General features: G+C 40.6%; 1 long non-coding RNA gene across 2 annotated transcripts in view; it reads left to right on the top strand.

Moving 5' to 3' along the window:
- Positions 1-10,422: 10,422 nt before the first annotated feature.
- LOC106853503 (uncharacterized) overlaps positions 10,423-25,439 on the top strand; it is a 36,814-nt gene continuing 21,797 nt past the window's right edge. The window contains exons 1-2 of one of the 2 annotated variants that reach the window (XR_001403143.2): positions 10,423-10,522; positions 11,992-12,097. This is a non-coding gene — a long non-coding RNA (uncharacterized LOC106853503). Of the gene's footprint in view, positions 10,604-11,991; positions 12,098-25,439 lie in introns of both variants that reach the window. The other variant, XR_015801858.1, reaches the window with a different exon arrangement.

Here is a 25,439-nt window from a genome sequence, read left to right as displayed (position 1 = left end):
TACAGCCCCCACTGCAAGCCAACCTCAACAATTTCAGGTGCTGAGAGATGTGATGGCTGCTTGCACTCACTGCATTTCTTCAAGTGAGACCCATGTCCTCCTGTTGTCAACTTTTGCCCCACACTCACTGGAAGCTTTCTCACCATTCCTCTCCTGTACTCTCTATTCCCAAACTTTCTTTGCTCCCACATCTTGTTGCACATGTGCCACAGCAGAGCCCTGCTCTGTTCTGAGCCCTGTGAGGCAGCTGGCTCTGGTGCAGGACCTGCTGCACCTGCCGAGGCGAGAGAGGGTGTGACAGACACACAGACAGGAATTTTTGTCTCTTTTTGCCCTAAGCCACCTCCTCTCCCCAGTTCCACACTGGCATTTCCATGACCAGGTCCCCTGGTCGAGTAGGGCACCAGTGACAAGGATGATACTGAAGGTGGGGGAGGAAGAGCCGACTGAGACAGGGGAAGGTGGCACATGCAGAGCAGAGCTGGCAGTTCTGTAGAGCTGACACCATCAGTGCCAATGCCCAGACAGATTACCCAATACACCTCAAAGGTTTCATCAGGAGAAGGCAAGAAACTCTGGTTTCAAGAATGGAAAATTTGGAGCAGTTCTGTCCTGTATGGAGAGATGAAAGATTTTTCTAGGGTACCTCACATTTGTGCATTGTCTCTGAAGTTATTCCCTGACTCACATCCAGTCTAAATGCTCTAAATGCAAGTTATGAAGGTGTCATCCACACAGGAGCCAGAGAATGGATGGATCTTCCCAAACCTGCAGGCAGAGCTGTGCAGAGGTCTCAGGGGGCTGCAAAACCTCTTCATTCAGAATGCCTGACCCTCTTCTTTCTCTGTAGCTTTTCTTTTGTAGCTCCCCTTCTGCAGGAGTGGGATGAGAACAGACTGCCTAGATTTTGTGTGCATTTCACCATCATCTCTTTTGGGAGATTTAACCACAGTATCATTGCAGCCAGCTCTTTATTGTGTAAGGTCAACAATCCAGGCTGTGGGGTGAAGAGATGCCCAGCATGAACCCCTGGGGTTCTGGCTCATCTCCTCACTCCAGCTCAAAGCTGACCATGGATCAACAGCATGGGTATCTCTACCCTGTGCTTCCAGCTCCTGCATCACCCCAGCCCCTGACCCCAGGGAAGGGGGAATTGATTGAAGCCCAGAATTACACTACAAGCATTGCATTGGCAGGCCTGCTAGTGTGGAGTATCAAATTAAAAGTGACAATAACTTTTTTTCCCCCCTTCTTTCCTTTATGAGTATTTTTCTCATTTTTTAGTCTGGCAAAACTGATGCAGAGATAAAGTGACTTATACAATGTCACTCATCCAGCCAGTATCAGTCAAAATAAAGACTGAGTAGCCTGAATCCCTTTATAAGCAGCTTTTTTCTCTCATTTTGGCCTGACTTAGCATCATCTCACATCCCAAGGACTTTTAAGTGTATACTGTCTTCAGCAATGCATGACAGAGACTGCATGACATTTCCCAGACTCCTGAAAACTTAATACAAGAATCCAGTAGTGATTCTGATGTGCTTTTATGTGCACATCAAATCAAACCTCACCTTAGTACACAGGCACATTACAATGTCAGCTTTATCCCCATCATAATTCTGTTGGCTTTAATGGAGCGGCACCAGAAACAAGGTTTGGCTGTGAAATGTTAAAACAAGTTTCGGGAACAGACTTTTCAGCCCATGTGCAACAATTTTCCACAGTGGCAAGAAGTACATTATTCAGCCAATGAGTGAAATAGAAACACTGACAGTCTGAGTGTGATGTTGAAGAAAGCAGCTTTTTCTTCATGTGTTGAAGGAAAATGAACTGGCTGTGTTTAAATATGTGGCCAAGCACATGTGATGAGTAACATATAAAATGACTCAAGAAAAAAACCAGGACATTTTCAGCATTGCTGGGAGCCATGTTTTCAGACCAGAATTCACAGTAAATCCAAGTGGTGCGACTTTTTTTTTGGCTTTTTAAAAAAATTTAAATCCATCTCAGGTTTATCAGAACATAGCAGAAAAAAATCCTGTCTGCAGAATTTTGCCCTGTGGGGAAGGTCACGGTGGCAGAAATTTCACAAGGACAACTGGCATCATCCTGTCCACAGCATTTTTCCCTGAGGTGGAGGTCATGATGGCAGAAATTTCACAAGGAAAACTGGCACCAGCAGATTTCCACCTTTCAATTGGTTTGAGGCCAAAATAGTAATTGATTTTTCACTTTCTGCTGGAGATTGTAAATAGTCATAGTGTCTTTTTTTTTTGCAAGTTTTTTTCATCAGTATGGCACTAGTCAGCTACAACAGAACTACTTCTGACCAAATTTTAATTTCTTCATCTTATCGTTAAATGTAATAATTTATATTTGGGACATTCAATCAAATTTGAACTCAAATAAGCTATGTTTAATGAAATATAAAATAAACGACAAAGAAGATTGGAGGATTTCTTGAGTACTTCTGTGAGTGGTGAAACCAAAGCAAATTGGTAAATGAGTATTCAATTCCTTTATTTAAATGCCTATAGAGAAAAAGGTAAACAAAATTATATTTGACAGTATGTCCAGCAGGAACATTTCCTTGTATTTTGCTTTATAGTGGCTAAACATTAAGTCAAGCCTTTAAGTTGAATTTAATGTATTAAAGCAATAACAATCAAGGCATGAGGCATTTCCTGGGAATTAATGACTGGCTGGGAGAGTTGATGGGCCAACGTGAAGCTGAGGGCCATTAACCTTGGCTAGTCATTAATTTCCCTGAAAATTCCCTGTGCTGAAGCTGTTAGTGCTTTTCATAATCTTCTTATCTGTTACATGTAAATATAAACATTTTCCCTCACATCCAAGAAATTTTTAAAAATAATCCATAGGATGGAGCTAGCAGCAGCAGTGTGGCTTCAGATGTCCCTTCCAACCCCAACTACTCCATGAAAACAAAACAGAGAGTTTTGACCACAGAAAAGATTCTCTCAGGAAATCCTTACGAGTAAATGCCGAATTTCCAACACTCTGTAAAGGGCCTGCATGGCAACAGGTTCATGAAATCAGACCCTGAAATCTCTCATGGAGTAGAAAATCAAGAAGGGCAGTTGTGAGCCTTTATTCTGATGACATGAAGTTCTCTGTACATATCCCTTGCTGGGTCATCTTTGTGCATTATTAGTTGTTATTAATAACGTTCACTGCAGTAATATCTCAGGGGCCTTGGGGAGTGGCTTCCTTTTGTGTAGAGAGAACAGAACAGACCCCCAGACATTTCCTATGGCATCCACAATCTCACTTCTCCTACACTGCTTGGAACAATAAATAGATGATCCACAGCAACTCTGAGGAACAGAAATAGTGATGGAATTCTTTGTCTGGCTTTCACTTTTTTTCCCTTGATGGTATTGATTTAACCTTTATGAAAATTAATCTCAGGAGAGGGACAGAGCCTGAAGATTTTAGTTTTAAGGCTTGCAATTTGCAAGAGCAATTGCAAGTTCTTGCTCTTCCTGTTTGTTTTGGTTTTTGTGTTTTGTCGGTTTTTTTCTTTTCAGTTTTTTTTTTTGGTTGTGTTTTGCTTGAGGTTTCTTTTGAGTTTGTTTGGGGTTTCTTTTCCGGTTTCTTTTTTTGTTTGTTTGTTTTTGTTTTTGTTTTTTTGTTTTTGTTTTGTTTTTTGTTTTTTTGGGTTTTTTGGTTTTTTTTAGATTAATTTTCTTATTTGATGGAAAGGTTATTAGTTAGTGCCTTCTAACTTCACCAACCTGCTTTCAGGCATCATTAATTCATCTTATAATTGGCAATAAACTGTTCCATCTCATACTGTAGCCTGCTTAAAAATCAGTCATTGCTAACAACAAATGAAAACTCAGCATGTGGAAGTGTTGAAAAAAGATGTTGAACCACGTGTAGGGAATTTTATTAATCCTGATATTTTCTGTGCACCTGTGAAGTAATTGGGGCATGTGAGCCCATGATTAAAGGTAGGTAGGAAAGTAACTCCAACCCTGTATTAGACCTAGGGATGAAATTACTCACTACACATGAGGAATAACCTCTGTATTAACAGATTTCAGATACACCCCTTCAGCATAGAGAAGTAAAGAAAAGAATCCATGATTGGCAAAGGGCCACTCCTCTTAAATCTGAAGTCCTGCTTCTGTTTAGGTACCATTGCTACACAATTTTCCAAAGCTCTGTCGATTTTTTCATGGATGCAGCTCTCATAGTAAGCAGGGAAGTGGAATGCAACCCTGGCTCAACCTGATCAGAAGCAAAATAGGAGATATCACCTCCCTCTGTGCCCTGTCCTGGCTCTGAATAGAAGAAAGGAAATCTAAAGAGGATCCTAAACCAAAAGTACTTCATTCAGCAGACTCTGGGGAAATTGTGACCCAAGTCACAATCTGAACTTAGTGGCTGATGCTTCCTTCTTGAACGGGCTACATTAAAACTCAAAACCCAGTAAATGAGGTTGAATTGACAGAGGGGGCAAGACAATTCAGATATATACTGTGTTGTCTCAAACAATGGCAAAGTATCCAGTAGGAAACTATAGAAAGCTGTATCAGTGCCTTTTCTTTTTGGCAGAACACCAGGTATTTGACAAAACTGTTTCCACTAACTGAAACAATTGCCGGTGAGGAGGCTGTATTTTATCATTTGAAATGCAGCCCCGGCTGCAAGAGTTCTATTAGATTGTCTAGCTCAATGTTTTATATTTATTCTTATCATTTAGGAGCATCAGATACTCATATCTTGGAAGGTGTCTCTTCAAGAACTGTTTAGTACTCACACAAGTGTGATAACACAGCACTGGAGATAACTCAAGTTCACAACCTGTGAGTTCAGAGCATTATCATGGAAAGATCTGGGAGTTCATTTACATCAAATTGACCCATAATTTAGTTTGGCACTTGCATATATAAAATCTGCGATTTCTCCAGAGTTTTCTCTCCAAGATGTTCTACAATTCTTCCTTAGGCAGTCAGTCATCTGATTATCCTATTCATTGCTGTTATAAACCCCTCACTTTAGAAATGTATATATTGCATGGGTGGTTAGAGACAGAGCCCTTAGAAACAAATTTTAAGATTATGTTCTAAAGAGATCCAAACTACTGGAAGATGAACAGTCCACAGGTTGCAGAGTTGTGAGCTGAAATGACTACAGGGAGCAGAAAGAGGGACACTGGAACTTTTCCTCTTGTGGAGCTGTGTGGTGCTTGAAGAAGTGTAACCAGGCAGAAAGAGATGTTTGTAGAGAATTGTAGTGACTCATTAGCGTGGCAGCTATTTGGTTAACCAATTAAGAAATTATATTGATTTACACAGCAGTTTTTAGAAATGCATGTCAGTTTTATTGCAAATGCTTTTAATAACCAGTGGTGTCTCTAAATAGGTTTGGTCCAGGGAAATGATTGCATTAGAAAACAGATTAATGAATGGCTTCAATGGCTGATGTGGACAAAAAGGGATCTATTTCCCAGAGAGTTATGTGGTCACGGACATCTAATCTGTAGACCCATATTAGCTACAATCCATTTAAAAGTAGATAAAAAATTGTAATGATTTCCCAGTCTGTTGGAACAGAGCTCTTCTATTTTAGACGAAAAACACAGGGTTTTTTAAAAACCTGTATTGGAATCTAAACGTAAATTGTATTGCTTTTTGGCTTCTCTTTGAAGAGGGTTCAGCCAACACATGTATTTTTTGGGGGGGAAAAAAGATACTTGAGATTTACTGAAATCCACTAGGAGAAGAACATGGTAAGGATTTGGGCAGACCTATGGTGAAGACCATTCTAAGAAATCAGACTGATTCTGCTACGTGTTTAGTTTACAAGCAGCACTGATCATGAGCCTGTTACAGAGATGGCAAGGGAAGTAGAAGAAGTAGGAGAGTTCTATTAAATTATTGAATTTCCATGGAATTGACACTCAAGCCTTACTTTGCTCGAGCTAGATGGTTGCTGGCATTCTCATATTCATTGAGCAGAGACCAGAAATAGTTGGTAACGAATAAATTGATGTGAAGGAAAATCTCGTTTTCTTGTCCTGATGATTGGAGATTTTGTAACTCTGAAACAAGGAGTTTGGAATGATTCTAACACCATCAAATTGAAACAGCCTATTTCCCTAAAATGTTGTCCAGGTTTTGTCAACATTTTTATGACTGAACATAACTCTCAGCTATTCTTTTCCAAAGAAGGAGAAAAAGGCTTTTGATGGTCCTATTATTAGAAGGATGATAATTTAACCTGGGAGGGAAGATGTAACGTGAGGAAATTGGTTGTTGTTATAGGCAACTGTTACTCATCCCCAACGATTTCAGCTAAAGCAGATTTTTCGAGGGAGAACTTCTTTTAGGGGAGCTGATCAGCTGCCTCCTGGATTTTCTGGCTTGGCTGGAGACAGAGCCTTTGTAGTTCCTTTTGCTTAGAAGTAGTGTGCAGGATTATAACATTTCCTTACCCTTGCAGAGGTCTGGCCACACTTCTCCCACTACCACCAACAGCAGTTCCTTCCCACTGCCAGCTCATTTCCTTTGCTCTTCTGGATCCCATGTCAGGGCATTTAATCTCCTCACCAATTCTGAAGTTCTCTGGTATAAATTCCAGTGCTCACTGGCTAATGAATATCTCTAAGCAGATGTTAAAACTAAATTAATAGTTTTAACTAGAACTGTATTTTTGCTCCATAGCTCTGCCTGTTTTTGTCTCTGATGTCCACTGGGGAATGTTGCAGAGCTTTGACAGAAGTGGAAGATATTAAAATAACCTCATTGCTCCGTGCTGATGTTCAGTGTACATAGCAAATTGAGGCAAGAGGACTCCCTGAAATTAGGATAACTTTCCAGCTGCTTGCACTACATTTTGCATAGTTTGTAAGGGCTGTTTAACACAGATTTCTCATTAGCACAACATTCTTGCATGTTAAAGGTTTTTAGGGTATTTTTTTTGCTGCTATTATGGGCGATAGATGGTTTTCCCATAAGAAAATTTGGTCTTGATAAATGGGCTTATGAAACGGTTTTAACTCCTTACCACTTCTCAGAAACATCATGTGCTAGCCTAACTCTGTCTTTGATTGTTTGTCTTCGTCTGAGAACATCAAACAGCCCACACTGTTACTCTTCCTCAAGCAGCTGTTGCCTTTATTATGCCAAATTCTGGTTTCTGTAGAGTAGACTGAAGTAATTTTTTGATTATAAATTGATCAAAATTTGCTTTGTCACCTCACTGACTCTTATAAGGAGTTTTGCATGTAGAGAAAAAACCTTTACTTTTCTCAGAAGTAGAGGTGCAAACTGCAAATTCCCTTGGCACAAAGAGAAAGATTTCTGTGCCCACCGTTCAGATTTCCCTAGACAATAAACAAGGGTGTAATCCAGCCTGGAAAGTTTAAGATTATGACCTGCGTGTTCTTAGAGCTGTAAGCACACTTGATAGCAGCTGAAACAAGGAGCTAGACCAGAAAAAATAATGGAGTAGAAGAGCTTTTAGCTGATCTGGTTTCAGATGGACAGGGCAGGACATGGTAGGGCAGATTAGACCTCAGACACAGGATGGCTCTTAGTAAGTTCTGGTGGAAGGAAAGGGAGAGATGATTTAGCAGCACATAAAATAAATGGATGGTGCATTGAGATGTATCTGTAGGAGTACTGAGTCACAGCTCATCATCTGGAAAACTGGAACTTTTCAGTACTACAGCAACCCATTAGTTGCTGTATGTATTTTGGGAATGAGGGGACAGTGATAAGTAATGCTTTCTGGAGCGTGGTATAAGAGAACTGGGTTTTTATCTTCTGGGTGTTTCCATCCTATAAGTTTTCCTGTCAGATTTGGGACAACAATATTTCACTTGGCTTTCAGTTTGTCTCTGAATCATTGTTACAATAGAATTTATTCTTCCAAGACTGAATTGCCGAAGAAAAAAAGGCAGAACTGTTTGGGAGGTGGGTGGTATAGAGGAGAAGAGGTGAAAGAAAAGGTCTGTGCATGACTGATCTAATTTTCTTCATCTCACACACTCAAAGCAAGTATGATAGTGTCTGATTAATAGTCATTATTAAGTGACCAAATGCTTATTTTCTTGGTTTGAAAATCAGAATCGAGATGGCATTTCTCGTGTGATGGGCTAGATTTAACAATAGTGTTGTGTAAGACCCGAAAGGAACAATGACTTCTTTTGCAGAGGGAACAATCTGTGCACTGGCCATGCTTCAGTGGAAAAGACAAGAACTTTCTGCTAGCATTTAATACATTTGTAACAGTTATAGGAAAGACACCTGTTGACCAAATACTATGTTTGTGAAGGGTTTAGTGGAAAACGAATTCTCCTGCACTGGAGGCATGTCAATGTGGTTTCTACTGCTCAAGTACTGTTTGAAGTCTTGCAGTCATGGGCAGACCTTATTGTAGGTAACCATGGAATTTCATTATATTCACCAGTTGGTAACTCTTAGTATATTGATAGTTGCATTTAATCAAAATTTAGGTAAGGAGGCAAAACTGAAAAACTTAGCAATTTTGTCTCATGTACCATAAGCTCAAATAGAAAGAGGATAAACATACAATCTAGAGATAAAATAAAATTTACTACTTATCAGCTGTAAAAGCTTGTATGTTTAACAAATGTCTTTTTAAGCAGAGTTATGGCACAACCATTTTCAACGTTCACATTGTTTTCAGAATTATTGCACCAGTGTGCCACTAGGTTGTTAGGTTTTGAAGGGAAAGACCAGGAATGCTTCCTTGGATGTAGTAGATGAAAAAAAAACAAAAAAACCCCTTCTACATGCCTGTATCAATTCTTACCCTCATCTTTATTGGGTTAATTTCTACTTTATTTAATGTAAGCTTTGTTTGATTTTGATATATTTAATTAGGAATGGCTGCATATGATTAGATATAACTGCTGTTTATTTATCTAGTGGAATTAAATTGCACAAACTTTTCTCAGATGAGTACCTGTCTATGTTGCTATCAAAATACGTTATATTTGCTACTTTTACAGATTTCTGGTTTATTACTCATTAAATATTCAGGTAGTCTGGCGTCTCGCTTATGAGATGCAAGAAGAGGAACTGAAAATAGCCTTAATTTCGCAGAAGACAAGATGAAGAAAAGCAATTTTATTTCTACAGCTTACTTCTGAATATGACTAGAACTACAGTGTGATATCAGTTTGTAACATGACTGTATGGATTTCTGCCTTACCTTGAAAAGGTTGGGTCCCAAAATATTAGGATTAGAATAAAACATTTGGGAAAGGTAAGGATTATCTTAAATAAAGTGGAATCTATTGCTGTGGGAAGAATGAATGTAGGATATTTTTATTACACAAATTTGGAAATGGTATCGGTTGGTGTGACGCTGCATCAATGCACTCAACTCCTCCCAACTCTCCTCTACTGGGTTGTGCTAGGGCACGTTTTCAATGTCAACATCACCCATTTGAACAAAAAGATACACACTCAATAATTTAAATACATCATACGTTTCCAAGATGCAAATACATCATGCAAAAGACAGAGAATGAGAAGCGTTCGTAAGGATGGGCTGTTCTTCCATCAGTGTGAGTTCAGACAGCATGTGCACAACGTCAAGTTCAGCTGCAGTTTTAGTTACACCACAGACATTTTCCTAACACTTTCCTGTATTTACCCGCTCCTTTTCTCGAATTCTTTAAGCATCGCCACCCAAATTTTGAAGAGCCGACCGCCTCCCGCTAGGTTATCTCTCAACGCCAGCTGTCAGAGACCCATCAACAACTGGGCTTCCAGCACGTTCCTGAACACGAAAATTATTTGTAGCGGCCAAGACTCCTCGTTTGTTTGGGCGGCAGAGCGGGGAGGCACCCGGAGCTCCTCCAGCGCCTGGCAAACGCCTCCCCGCCGCGGGGGCGGCGAGCATCCCGGCGCTCGGGGGCTGCGGGCGCAGGTGGGACGCGCCCCGCTGTAGCAGCGCGGCCACCGCGGGAGCGTCACCGCCACCTCCTCCCTTCCTCCGCAGAGCGCCGAGCCCGCGGGCGGCTCCGGCGGCAGCCGCAGAGCCCCGCGCTGCCGGAGGCCGCTGCGGTGAGAGCGGGGCCGGAGCGGGGGCGGCTCCGGCGGGGCCGGGGCGCGGACAGGTGGGTGGCGGGCGGTGCGAGCGCGGCGGCGGCGGCGGCGGCGGCGGGGGCGGGCCGGGCCGGCCGTGGGCAGGCGGCGGCGCGGATGCCGAGCCCCCCGCACAGCAGCGGCGGCGGCGGCGGCGGTGGGAGCCCCGGCCCCGCGATAAAAAGGGAAGGGGCCGGAGGTGCGCGCTGCGGGTCCGCCGTGCGGCAGAACGTGCCTGGAAGGGCTGGAGGCTGAGCCGGCGGGGGAGCGGGAGGCTGTGCCCAGCGATGAGCCGCCTCCCTCCCTCGCTGCCGCCCGCCCGCCCTCCCGCAGGAATCCCGGGACGCGCAGCGGCACAGGGCGAGCGGGGGAGCCGCGCTGGCGAGGAGGAGCCGCCGCCTCACGCTGCGGCACCGGCCCGGCCAGCGCAGGTGGGTTGGGCAGCGCCCGCTCCTGCCCGGGCTGGAGCCGTGACCCCTCGCCCCGGCGGGGTCCTGTGTGCGGCTCGGGGGGTGAGTGCGGGGGCTCCGTGGGGCCGCGGGCTGGCTCGGTGGCCGCGGGCAGCGGGGCGGTGCCCGGCGCACCTGAGCGGGGATGGTGGCCGCGTCCCGGGGGGCTCCGTGCCCGGGGGAGCCTCTCCCGTCCGGGAGCGACCGGCGCCGGTGGGAAGGCGAGAGGGTTACCTGGACGTGTGCTTCGGGACGTGGGCAGCCTCGCCGGCGCTGGGGAATTTTATTTCTTTATTATATCACCTTCGGGTTGTTTTTTTGTTGTTGTTGTTGGGGTTTTTTTTAAATTATTTTAATTTTTTTCTAAGACCAACTTGTTCTTGGAAATCGCGTTTGATTTCGGTTTCTGTAGCCGTGTGAGGTTTCTGGCGGTGGTGGCTGCGGGTGTCGCTGCCGTAGGGCAGCGCAGGGTGCGGGTGCCCGGAGCCTCCCGTGCTGCGGGGACCCCGAGTTTGTTTCTGGCCGCTCCCGACTCCGGAGCGTTTTTCCAGCCAGACGCGTTTTTCCAGGGAGCGTTCGGGCTCCCGCTTCCAGGGATGATGAGCGATTGTTAACTGGAAGAAAGAAGAAGGCATGTGCATGCAAAAGCCGGGTTTCCCCCCAGAGCTCGTACTCCGAAACTTCGCTATTCGGTGAAACCCGTGTTCTGAACACCAGGAAGCTTTGGTTTTTCCAGGAAGGCATGAATTTTCTGAGTTTTTTTCACATTTTCAGGGAAGAATTGATGTGAGGGCTCTGGGTACTGTGTTTAGGTCTTATTTGGTTGTAAATGGTTAAATTGGCAGGATATGTGGCATATTGCTCAAAGTGCAGTAAACCTGGAATAAATCAAATGGCTTTCATTCTATAAAAAAGTTCAAGATCATTGCTAATTCTAGGAGATAATCTTTCAAATACTAGCAGTTTTTATTTGTATGCATTTCTTTATAACCTGTATAAGGTAACTAAGCTGAACATGGGTATTATGCCTCTGTAAAACTATGTTCATTTTTCAGACGGCAGAACAAATCCAATTAGGGTTTTTTGTATTTACCAAGTAATTAGGTGCAGATGTTTTTGCATTGCTACTTCAGAAGTCACCTTGTTCTGTCAAGGTTATGACGTGTCCACCAAGCAATGAGGAAAAAATAAAAACCTGCAAAGAGTCTCAGAGTTTTAAATATCCTCTTGGTTTTAAATGAGTTGAGATTCTTTGGTGATAATTTTTTTTTCTTTTTTTCCTCAAATGTATTAAAGAGAAAAATGTAAATAACTTGGTTTGAATATCTAAATGCACCTTTTAGAAAAGGGGATGCTTTAGAATGTTTGTCTAGAAAAACAAGTGAGCTGAAACATTGTGCTAATAGGATTTGCAGCATAAAATATGGCTAATTTCTCTTGTATGACTACAGGTGGCAGTGTAGAAGCCAAGAACAAAAATTGGCAGAAATTGTGTTCTGTGTACGAGAATATGAAGAGTGTACTCATGACTAAGCACAGGAACCTGGAAAACCACAGGTATGTGAAGTGATTCATACAGCTGCCTATGGTGCTCCTGGTATTTACTGTATTCTGATATTCCTGGCTCAATAAGTATTTTTGGACCAATTATCACTTAATGTGTTCACAGTAAGAGCCTAATCAAAATGTCATGGAAAAATCTATATTTGACTACTAAAAGGAGAAAAAATACTTTGAAGGCAGTATGCAAGGAGAGGTGGGATTTTCCTACTTCTTATAGTTTACTGTAACTGTTGAGAATTGGAGCCCTAAGTATTCTGAAGATTATTTTTTTAATCCCTTTAAATAAATATATTTTATATTGATAAACCTAGCAGCAGTTACAGGCCTGAATATGCTTGAAAAGGAGAAACTCTAGACACAAGAGACAAGTTTGCATGTCTGGCTACTTTGGATATCTTATCAGTAATGTTTTTTAACGAGCACTGAAGGATTGGAAGTGTGAGGAAAATTGCAGAATTAAGAAGATGTTATTACGAATTACATGTAATTTCAAATAAGTGTCCAATGGGGATATGTATACCTTTTTAAGGGTTAAATCTTGTAAAATTAAAAAAAAAAAAGACAACATTGTTTTCAATTAAGAAATAAAAGTAAAAATAAGCAGTATGTAATAAGAGCTCAAGATTAGATCTCCTATTTCAAAGCACAGGAAAATACTAGATTATTTTAATAATTATTTGGTCATTAATTAGCAACATTAGAGTAAGGCAAAGCTTTTCTTGAATATTTACCCTGGTGTGCACAGCCTGTGGAAATTAGTCCACAGGTGTGCATTCCAGGATTCCTAGGAAGCCACGGAGGATGAGACAAACTTGGAGCTGGGGCTTGAGGATTTTTTAGGACTGATGAGTGGGAAGTTACCCCGGTAAGAAGTGTCAAAGTGGAATTGTCACTGTGATCATGGGTGTATTTATAGTCTTGCACTTCCTTTTCTGGTCTAGGAGAGCAGTTTGTCTAAACCTTTCAGTTGCTCCTGAGAGAATGTGTTTCTACTCCAAATGCCCAGGGATGACCAAGTCACCTTGTGTCAGCCCCTCAGTTGTAAAGGAAGTTGCAGAGAGAATGATTTATTTTGCTGTTAAAATGGGCTAAGACACCTCATAGGTATGACAAACCAGCAGTCACCACTATACTGTTAAATTATTGTGACTTGGCATCTTGAGGTTATGGAATCCAAGTAGAAATTAATTATTTCCACACAGTGCTTAAAGTACCGACCAGGAAACCAAAGTTCAGGTATGGCTTTGTGGACACTCAAGCCCTGAAATTGTAAGGTCTCTGTAGAAAAGCTGTGTCTCTGTTGGGGAATAGTAAGATCCTGATCTCTGGTTTTGGGTACATCATAATGCTCTCAAAATAATGTGTGCCTTGGATAGAATACCCCGCAAAGCTTTCAGAGTTCTTCAATTACAAATGAAAAGGTGGCTGAATATAGGTCTTCAGTGTGCAGCAGAGAGCTCTCCTAAGCCTCTGGCTGTCATGCTTTTTGTGCCACCTGCTACTTCTAAGTGAGCATCAGTATTAACTTCCATATACACTAGTAGGTCTTTTATTATTATATGTTATTGAGGAACAGGGTTTACATATCCATCAAAACTTTACATTAATATCCCTGATAAAGTCAGTTGAACTGTTTATGTAGTACAGGTCAGCATATGCTTGTGGCTTTGTTGAACGTAGAGTTCATTAGCTTGTGCTAACACGTTTAGAAGAGAAAATGAAAAAGTCGTTTGTCATTGGCACAAAATTTTAATGGGGTCTTCCATTACATCAAGTGCTGAAAATATTTTAAAAAATGGTAACTAAGCAGTGTGATGCTCAAGAGTTCAATTTACAGACACTTCTCTGTGCTAATTATGAAGTATTGACATAAATGAATGAAACCACTTGTTAAAGCGCCTTTTTCAGTGTATGGCAGTTATGTGTTCACAAGATGATTCATAACATTCAGCAATTTGTGATGAATTTCCCTGCCATTACAGGAGATTACCAAGTATCTGATGTATTTGCACTACACTCGGTTACTTCAAATTAGATTTGATGGTGGAAAGGGAACTAAAACCATTTTCCATCAACTCAAAAATCAGGCCTGTTTTGTGAATCAGTATTGAATTTCTCTGTACTGTATGGCACAATTTATCCCTTACAATAAAATGCAAATGTTTAAGCATCTTGCCTATAAATACAGCAGTGACAGTGTGTGGTGTGTGTAAGCTCTCAAGACTTCTTTTGTGTCAAAAGCTGTGTACATCAGAGCCAACAAAATGCAGCAGACTTGGTGTAATTGAAAGTAGAATTCATAGTAAGAAATCTAAATGGGCAAGGTCCCACTTTGAATCAGCAAGTCCTAGTTATGTAGAATATCCCTGGATTTGGTGGAGGGTGTAAAGTACAACTCCCCTCCACATTGCAGAAGAGGCTGCATCTTAAGAAACAGTTCTGTGTTTCTGTTTTGAGCTAGAAGTTGTGGCTGGTTGTGTGTTCTGTTGTCTTAGGGAAGCAGTATTTAAGGGCTTGCACAATCAGTCCTTTCATGCTATCATAAAGTGGCTGTGATCTGTTAGATTATAAAGCATGATTGCCCAGCAGTTATGGGAAATGTCTGTTAATGATAGCAGAGTGTTACACAAGAAAAATTAAACTTTCTTACTCCTCCTTACTTTCATTAATTGTCTTGAAAATGGTTTGTGGGAACCTGAAGAATGGGTTAAAGGTGCTGAATGGAAGGCAGAGAAGTTATTAACATTTCACAAAATAAATAAATACTTTAAATTTTCACAAGCACCAACCAGTCCAGTATTAAAATGGATTTTTAGAAAACCACTAGAACAATTTTAGATTTTTAGAAAACCACTAGAAAACTAATGTCTTCCAGGAGAATGAGGACAGTCTGGAGGGAGAGACACAAAGTGAAAATTTCAATGGAATACAATGAGAGTAAGCCTACAAACACAACGAGTGTGTCTGAGGCCATTTAGCCTAGACCCTTTGGCTTCTCAGGCTAGAGGCTGATATCAGATCTCCAGTTAGGAAAAAAAAACCCAAAAACATTTACTTGCCCTCAACAATGCAGCTGTTAAACCAAAGAGATAGTTATGACACTGCAAGATGATCATTGCAGATTAATGCAACTGGACTCTTGTGAAAGTCACGACATGCAAAGTGTAAGGAAACTACTGTCAATTAGAAAATCTGTAAAGCAAACCTCCAGGCAAGTATTCCCACCTCTGTCTCCAGGGAGGCTGCTGCTGGGACATCAATCCTGCAAAGGGGAAATGACCCTGAAATTAGGTCAGAACAAATCTCATCCTGTAGATGAGACCTTGATGTCAGGTGATGGCTGAGTATCCTTCTGCTCTTGGAATTCCATTGCCTGGTGTTGGTTCCAGGTGATGAAGAGACCTCTCCTGCTGTGGGGTGTAACCAGGGCTGGAAGGGAATGTTTGGAAACCTTCCAGCCACATGCCAAAGTGACTTACAGCAAAAGGAGTCTAGGCTGCCTTTCCATGGTGGAGAAGTGCTGGTGACATAAAGGCAACTGAAGAGTGCTGGAGGCAGCACATGAGTTACTGGATGTAAGGTTGAGAATAAAGAGCTGTGCAGCATCAGTCTGCAGTGTATTCCCAATGTCCTGCATGAGGGCAAGCAGGGAAGGCACACAGGTCAAGATGACACTGCCTGTGCCTGGGGTACACGAGGCAGAACTTGATGGAGGTCATCTAGAGAACAGTGAAGGATTGCTGGAAAAATTAGGTCTTATTTATACAGGAGCACAGAAGGACAGGCAGGCAGACCAAAATGGAAGTGTTTCTATGCAAATGTTGGAAGACTGGAATATAAAATGGAGATATTGATGGCTTAGTTCAGCAGTGAGTTATTGACAGCCCACATCTGCCATATCAAGCAGGACACTGATTAGGGTTCCTATGGACAGCCTGGTAAGAGGAACTGTCAACAGAATAAAATGCTTGCAGCCATTGTGGAGAGACTCAGAAAAAAACCCCAACATATTTCCTAAAAACTGCTTCTATTTAGCATGGTTGAGCAAGATGTGTAAGGAACAGAAAGATACTCTGCAAAAACAAGTCCAGAAATTTAAAAAAGTTGACATTCATGCAAAATAAACATGAAATAGACAGTAAAACAAGTTTAAAAGCCTGATATGTGATAAAAGGCAGAGAAGCTTATCATAAGTCCTTTCAAAACAATCAGAAATGGGATGGCCAATGGTCCAATAGGTAACTAAGAGCTAAAAGAACTCAAAGAATATTGCACCTGTAGCTAAAGGCATATGAGAGAACAATGTTCACAGTAGCAGTGAAGCTGAGGGTGCCAAAGGTGATGCCAGGTTTTATAAAGGCTTCCAGAAAGCCTGTGGGAAAGAACAGGACAAGTTTGACTGGCATTCTTACCAGCCAGTTTTCTGGTAAATACAATGGGGAAGAAAACTAGAGCATTCATGGACAATTTGATGCACCAGGAAAGAGTCAGAACAGTCTCACAGGTCTGGTGGAGTTCTTTGAAGCACTGTTGAGGTTGTGAGTAAGTGTGATTTAGCTGATGCATACACTGGGGCTCAGGGAATCTTGTGAGAGCGACTCACCAAAGGTGCTGAGCAAAATGAAACTGCTCTGACATAAGAGGAATTTTTTTGTCCTAGAGTAATGGCCAAAAAGATGAATAAATGTCCTGTTTAACAGAAGGGATGGAGGTCACCAGTAGAGTTACTCATGGATCTGTGCTAAATTTAACACCAATATGCATTGGTGATCTGAAAGGGGGAGTGCAGAATGATTCCAAATTAATGAGAGGAGCATAAATGAAAGCCAATTATGAAGAACCCAAGAGGGAACTTGTGATGCTTAGTAACTGGTGTTGAAGCTTGCTGCTGGTGCTATGAAGTAATGCATGTGGTGGAGAACAATCCTGCCATTATTGAGATGATTAGTGTGGAAGGAAGCAATGTTGTAGAGAGTTTATCATGCCGAATCCAGGCATTGATGAAGTGATGTTTGGGTTTGGTAAAAAAAAAAAAAAATAGGGAAAAATGGCTCATAGAGCAGAAGTCTGCTATGCCAGTTTGTAAACTGCTTTTGTCTTGACCTCTGGGTGCTGTTCTGATCCTTGGATTTAAAGGAAGAATGGGGGGGGGGGGGGAAAGGAGAGATAACAGTACTAGAAATGGGTGGCAGTGATGATAAAGAGCAATTAAATAGATTGAGAATCTTCAGCCTGACAAAGTAACAGCTAAAGATGAAAATGATAAAAATCTATATAGGAGTGTAATGGAAAAAAATGAACAGGGAGTGTTCATTAAGTGTCTCTTGTAGTACAAGACCCAGAGGGGATCAAATGAAATTATCAAGTGACAGATTCAGAACAAGTAAGAGGTGGTATTTATTTCATGGTGCATAGTTTAGCTGTGAGCACTGCACACACTGCAGGATTATCTGGGTGTGGATTGTCAGTGCAAAAGCATCAACTCTTGCTTAGAAGAACACAGAGCTCAGTCCCTGAAGGCTGCAGAGGGATCCCAAAGTGTATCCCTGCAAGTTTTTCTTGTCCTGGTGCTCTTCCCAGACTTCTGCTCTCAGCCTTTGCTAAAGACACAGTATGAGGAGAAATGTATCTTTGGCCCGACTGAATGTGGTTATTAATATGTAAAAGGAAGAAAAATTGCAGTCCTGTACAGAAAATGCTGAGCAAATGCCAGTCCAGATGCATAACAGGAATATTGGGGAGGAAAACATGTTGAGAAGGACAGATTTATTTTTTCTTTCCTTGGGCCTGAAAGCTTCCCAAAGCAAAAGAAAAGTTCAATTTTCTTTGAAGAATGTACCAGTCTTTACCACATTTTAGTGCTGTGGTTTAGTTGATATGGTGATGATTGGCCAAAGGTTGTACTCTATGATCTTGGAGGTCTTTTTCAGCCTTTATGATTGTGTGATACGTAGAGTTTAATGCCTGTACAAGGGAGTTAAGATTCTTTGTTCTGATGTATCAGTATTCAGTTTTACTTCTGTCCTTGTTCAAAGCTGGGCACTTGTTGTCCCTTGCAGTTTATCTTCAGATGGACTGAATTAAAAACCTGTATGCAAAAATAAACTGGAGGATTTTGGTTCAGGAGAAAATGCTTATCAATACAATAGAATGAAAAATACAGGTTTTGAACATGGAAGATGAAATCTCTTTTCCTATAAATATGGGGAGGTTACACCTAGGCTTGTTTCTTATCCAAATGTAGAAGGACTAAAGCTATGCTAGACTTGAACTGAATAAGAACTTGGAGAGAATAGGTTGTCCAGAATAAACAACAACTTGACCATTAGACATGAGAACAGCATTTAAATATTAAAAGTACTTAGAAGTTATGAAACCAGGATTGTGTAGCCTTCCAACCCAGTAATAAATGAAATCAAAGAAGAGTCTCCCAGTGGTAAATCTTGGTGTGAACACAACCAGCCACGAGGCCCAGGATCAGCACAAACACTGTGCTCACCCTGCAGAGAGGCACAGGAATGGGTGGTGCAGGGAACACAGAGGTTCATCTAACCCAGGAATATTTTTCTCCTTGGGTTCCTGGGGTTGGGACAATAAATCAGCTTCCCCAGTGGGTGCTAAGGAGCACTCCAAGCTCTGAATTACCTGCTGGAGGAGTTTTAATCTGTCCACACTGGCTACAGGCTGACAAGGGAAACAAAGCAGACTGGGCTCCCTAAGTCAAAGCTGGCCTTTGAATATACCCATTCTATATGTTACTGTCAGATCTGATTTTTCTAGAAGTTTTAGTAGGTCACTTTTTTCCCCCAGTGGTACTAAGATAAAAATACATGAAAAGACAATACTAGCTAAACCCATTTTTAAGAGTTTCATGGAGAAGTGTCTGTTTCCTACTAAAGTTCAGATTGTCCCACTAAGTTTTCCATAGTTGCCTATTAAGTTGAGAGCCATATTAAAAAACAAGAATAAAATATTCTTCTGTTTAAGGGGGGGGGGAAGTAAAATCAGAGATTTTTCTGAAATAAAAAGAAGAATCATGAGAAAAGATTATATGGAGTTTTTGTAAATTACAAAATCTAGGCAACAGAGCCTGTTTGAAAGAAGGGGCTAATTATTTACCCTACCTGAGACACTCATATCTCTCAAGAATGGGAGAAGAACCAGTCCTGTCATTAGCTCAGTTATTTTGATTATTCCCTTGAATGGTCTTCAGTTTTCCTATTTGTTCAAATATAGCAAAACAGAGTAATTTCTTGATTTTAATTTTCTGTAATTGAATGCTATACTAAAGGGAAGCAAAAGTATAGGAAAAATCTTGGTTTTCTTTTTATCTAGTAATTAATACAGTGGGGTAATGAAGCTGAACCTCTGTCAGTCAGACACCTAGAGGAGATTTGGGTCAGCACAGATAACAGTAAGGTTTGGTTTTTCTCTAAAAATAATTTGTTACCAGGCACTGTGGAACTGAACTTCTCTAGTAACATAGAGAGTTATCTATTTAAAAACATACTTTAAACTGTAGTGTGTGGCCTTAAGTAGTTAAGGGGATGCACCAGCCATAGCATATTTTCCAAGCAATTATTTATTCCGGTGTTATCTTGGAAAGTGGAAACTGCTGTAAGTTTTTGTTTTTCTTTTTAATTAAGTGGAATCCGTTATTTGGGAACTATTCCAGTTATATTTTTCTAATACAAGATCCTCTGAGAAAACAGGTTATATATTTCAGTATTATAAAGCTTGTGCATACATACCTTTTCTAATTTTTTCTTTTTGTTATCAACTACACTTGTATTTTTCTTATTTTTTATGTGGGGGGGAGGGTGTCAGGCGCTATAATTATTCTCTGATGCCTTACAAATAGTTGATTGTACTTGTTAGTTTTTATCTGGATGGTTCTTAGTGTTCCTGATAATTGAGGTGGTTCTGCATTATATAATGAAAATAATAATAATTCCAAAGTCAAAATCAAAGTCACATGCTGCCTTTGATTCAGATTTCATTTGTATGAAGTCTGTGTTGCTCACAAGGAAAGTTGTAAACTCTTATAAAACCTTTGATAAAATGGAAGCCAGGGCCAAAAGCAAACCAGAAATCTGCTCACAGGTCCCTCCTGAGCCCAGTGGTGAGGCACAGACACACTTCTGACATCACCTCCAACAGCCTTGCATCCTCCTGGCTCCTGAGAATGCACAGAAATCCCAAGTCCTCTAATTTCAGACCCTGAAACTGTTGCCAATTTCCTTTTGCAACTTCTAGCTTCTAGGTATGCCTTCTTTCCTCATTTTGTTTTTGTTTGTTTTATTCTTTGCTTCACAGCAGTTTTACCTTAAATCATCAAATGTATAGATGGAGATTTTTTCAAATTTTGATCCATCTTAGTGCTTCCTGACACATGTAAACATAATCTCCATCATTGCTTTACCCCATGCACAAATAATTTCTAATTGGAATGAGTATTTAAAATCATATCAAACACATAGGCATAACAGTGCATTGACCCAGATTGGGTTATTCTGTGAAGTTTAAAGAAGTTTTTGTTTTGCTTGTTCAGTCAGAGTAAGCTACCCTAAGTGGTTTGTGCTGTGTCAGCTTGCTGGTAGCAAATGCTTTAAGAAGTTATTCAATTTAGTATATTTTACCTCACCAGATAAATGTTCATATGATCCTTTACAGAGACCAACCAAGTACTGACAATTTCTTAAACTCCATTTTCTCAAACCCTTTCCCATGTGGGCATTTGCCTGTTAAATTTTTCAGTCTGTAAAGGTGTTAGATTTTTTGACTGTGGTGAAGATGCTCTTGAGCAGGGGGGTGCTGTTGGAATTTTAAGGAACTGCAGCATCCAGACACAGCAGCTGCTCTGGGACAATGTTTCCTCATCCTTCTTCATCAGCCCTGTGTTTCTTAATTTTAACTCCCAAAGAAAAGGAAGGTCAGGGGGACCTTAGTGCCTTTACAATCCCCTGACAGGAGGTTGTAGCCGGGTAGGGTTGGTCTCTTCTCCCAGTGACAGGACAAGAGGAAACGGCCTCAGGTTGTGCCAGGGGAGGTTCAGATTGGATATTAGGAAAAAAATGTCATGGAAAGAGTGGTGAGGCATTGGAACAGGCTGCCCAGGGAAGTGGTGGAGTCGCTGTCCCTGGAGATATTTAAGATATAAAGACACAGGATTTGAGTGGTGGATTGGCAGTGCTGGGTTAGTGGTTGTACCTGATGACCTTAAAGGTTTTTCCAGCCTAAACAGTTCTATGATTCTATTAATTTATTGCAAAAATATCTTGTGCATCTTTCATTTAACAAAGTCTGTGAAAACAAACATTCCCCCCCTCACCCTGCTCCCCTGTAAACAGACCTAGAAATCTCAGCCTAAAATAGAATTGCTTTGTATTTGTGAGGCTGGGGAATGGAGGAGAGTGGAAGTAGTGCTTGTAATGACTTTAGAAACCTTCGAAAGGTAGAAGTCCTTCCAAGAAGTCTCCTGTAGCTCCTTTGATTCAGCAAAACTTAGAAAACTCATAAGAATTTGAAGCCAGGTGGATTACTTAATTAAATGGCTGATTTATGACTGGTTCAACAATTGCTTTAGGTTTTATTTCATTTTAATGATTAAAGTTAGAAGAAAGTTTTGTCCCACAGAAATTTCCTTGTGTTTTACTTCTCATTAATCAATGGCTTGGAACATAGTGAGGAGCTGATCAAACCTAGGGATTATATAAAGCTGGGAAGATGGAAGATTCTTAGGTAGTTAGAATTAAATCAAGCCTAGCTGTAAGGTTTTGGGGGAGTAGAATGGTGAAAAAAAAATGAAGTTTTAGAAAATTATGTAGCTGTTCTAAAAAGCACAGACATTAAGTAACTTGGTGAGCAGTGGCACTCAGGCAAGAATTCTGTAATTAGCAGTAAGAGTTGAAATTGTTCAGTGGAAAAGAGGAATGTGTGCTAGATTTCATGTCCATCAGACTCTTTGCATTTAATGCAGTCAGAGGTTAGGACAAAAATTTGTCAAAAGGTTTAAGAAATAAAGAACCAGACAACAAGGTCAGGCAAAAGATGCAATGGTTGAATAACTAAACAGGTATTATTAAAAAGGTCCATTTAAAAATAATTTTGTCAAATGTCTTACATGATTCCAGTTTTACATCTGAAATTTGACTGCTATTCCTATTATTTCTCAGTAGTCATATGTTCAAAATACGTCCATCTAATTTTCCACATTTGAACTGGGAAATATTTTATTCTGAAAATGTTATGGATCTTCAACCCTTAAAATTGGTGTAGTATGCAGAAGCGTATCTGAAGACAAAAAGTTTCATCTCTTAGACCAAATGTTTCTGAAATAGCACAGGACTTTCCTTGAGTGGCAGCTGTGTGTTTTCTTGGTTATATGGGGAAAGAAATACTTCTGCCTTCTTGTTAAAATTCATAGTTGGTTTTATTGCCTGCTCTAATTGTCTCAAATGTTCTTTTACTTTTGCCACCTCCACGCTGTTTGAGTTTAAAACCCTTATGAAGAAGCTTCTCTTTTATTTTACAAGCTGATTGCAGTTACCATTTAATCACTTGGGTTTTCCACCAGCTCTGCTGATAAAGACATGTGGCCTGCATGGCACCTTAAAGATCTACCAATTTTTTTCTCTCCCAAGGCAGTCACTTTACTGTGATTTTATTTTTAAGCTTTTTCTTTTTTTTTTTTTTTTTTTTTTTTAACACTGAATGTTAATCTCTCTCAAGCTGGTCTTACTGAAACGTTCTTCATTATCACCCTTTTCCTCCCACTCTGATAAATCCATTTTATGCTCCTGCTTTGTCAGGCAAGACTTTCCCTCCCTCTGCCCCTCTTTTAGGCAGGATTATTTTCTGCTGGAGTGTTAGTTTAAAGGCATTAGCGTTGATGACTTTGGTGGGGCATTCACAAAGGCTGTCCTTAGTCTAGAGGGAGCACTGACTGTTTCCTCCCTGGCTAGTGGAAAATTATTGGGGTTTCCAGGGCAATTCTGAGTTTCCAAGTTGGGCTTTTTTTCTGAATTGCCCTCCAGAGAAGGCACTGGCTCCTCCAGCTGCAGCAGGGCTGTGTTTGATGGTCACTGGTGAGGAGCTGCATCTCCCTGCCCAAGGTAGCTCAGTGTATCTGGAAAGGAAAAATAAGATGAATGATTGGTAATTACACCTTTTTGTTTTGTTACAGGGTCTGGGTTGGCTTAAACTGTGTACACTTGCTACTCAATGTACCCTACAAGTGTTCCAGTGCTTGAGTTGTGTTTCCACTTTCAGTGGCTGCTGGAAAGTGCAGAATCCAAACAGCTTAGCTGGAATTTTGTCAGGGTGCCTCTCACTTAGTTGAGCTGCAAATAATTGGTGGATGGTATAATTTGCTTCATAATATAGTCATTAATTTTTATCACAGTTCTGTGGAAACTGTTCATGAAGAAAACTCTGCTTTTTGTCTTGCCTGAATTGAAGATTTTTTTGAAGCTGGTACATGGTTAAAATATTACGTGGTGCTTTTACAAAGTTGTCACTAATGAATTAATTGCAAATCAAGAATTTCGGTTCTTGTAGTGTGTCCCTGTTCTTGTTCTGGAAAAAAATGAGACTTCTGTGGAGACAAAGGTGGCTTTGAGACCTTGGGGTCCTTACTCCTCATCCCTTTGAGTGGTTCCAGACTGTATTAAATCAAAAGTTAATGTTTGCTACTGAGGATATCTATGATGCTTCACAATGCATGGATTTTGGGACCTTTAGAAGTGAATGGAATCTCTAGTCTCAGGTAGCTTTTTATAGAATAAGAGAGAAACTAGAAAACAGATGAAGCCTTTGCTGTGTATTCTTTTGCTTTCTCTTAATTGATATTCTCTTTCTCATCATATCCACTGTCTAATCTCATTCAGAAAGCTTGCCTCAAATGCATAATTTGTGTATTTTAAAGCTAAAGTCCAAACTTAAATTTGTAATATTTACTTGTACCTCACGTAATTGAAGTAGAAAGCCATTGATGAAACATGAATGATTGATTAACTTAACTGAATTTCTCAGTTTTTAATGTGAGTGGGTTTAATATTTGCATTTTTTGACCTTGCACTTCCTTTACATATTTTTTGCTGCCACATTTCTACATGTATTTTCATTTTCTTTTCTTTTTTTTTTTTTTTAATGTTTTCATTTTCTACACCTACTGGGAGGGGATTGAGGGTGACAAAAGGATGTGAAGATGTGCAAAGAACCATGGCCTTGTGAGACATAGAATTAAATTGTTTATTTGATATTAATAACTTGCCTAATGCTATACCTAAAATCTATGTTTGGAAGAAGAATGTGGGGAATTCCTTTTAAAAGTGGCACAAAAGCAGGAAAGAAAGTTAGCAGACAGTGATTAATTGCTTTATTGCAAAAGGGGAGCTTTTTGTATCTCCTCTTGGTTTGAAATGAGTTGCCATATGTCGAGAAGGTAGAGACTGGCAGAAGACTTTTCTGTCTTACTAAGCTGTGACATCAGGAAATAACTAAATTTACCACGGGGAGTTTACCTAACTAACCACAGCCTTTTACTGATATGTTAACTTTGTCCTCACATACAAATTTTGAAATAAAAATGCCAGTACTTGGTGTGTCACTGATGGGAAGTAAAAGGCAATATTTTGGTCATAATTGGTAGGAGGCGAGACTGACATTTGCATGAATTTTCCCCAATTAAAGAATGAGCAGAAAATATTTCATAGAAATCAAATTATTTCTTAAAATTTCTGTCAAGCTGACTTAGAATTTGTAAATGCTTGTGCTTTCCCCACTTGTAATGCAGTGTCTGAAAGTGGTGTTCTTTAAATAAGAAACACATTATTTGTTTAAAGCATTGAATATTTTCTTTAGATTTCAGTCTTCAGCTTTAGCACAGCCCTCAGAATTTTGTTTTCAAGGCCAGAAAGATCCTCATGCTGTCTTTTAAAACACCCTGCGTGCCAAAGGACACAGAACTATATTCTGCAATAATTCTACTATATTCAATATCTTGCAAAAACTTAAAATTATGGCAGAGAATCCATCACTTAGCCTGGCACTCTGTTCAAACAAAATATCCTCACTGATAATTTATACAGACTTAAATCCTTAAGTCTCACTTGAAGACACTTTGGTTTTATCCCTTAAACCACCTGAGGCTTCTTCTATTTCTTCTCTGCTTTTATTTATCACCTTCTGCATACAGTTCCAATGTCTGTGCATTCTAGTATTGACCTCGCCGTGCAGAGACAGAGCAAAGATTGGTGAGCTGGTATCTGTTGGGTGTCTGAGCACTGCCCTAATCCTTCTTTTCCACAGCACTGCCCTAATCCTTCTTTTCCAC

The sequence above is a fragment of the Sturnus vulgaris genome, chromosome 2 (assembly GCF_052056855.1).
Source record: "Sturnus vulgaris isolate bStuVul1 chromosome 2, bStuVul1.hap1, whole genome shotgun sequence".
Classification (NCBI taxonomy): domain Eukaryota; kingdom Metazoa; phylum Chordata; class Aves; order Passeriformes; family Sturnidae; genus Sturnus; species Sturnus vulgaris.
The sequence above is the reverse complement of the archived record's forward strand: the minus strand, read 5'-3'. Positions and strand labels throughout refer to the sequence as shown.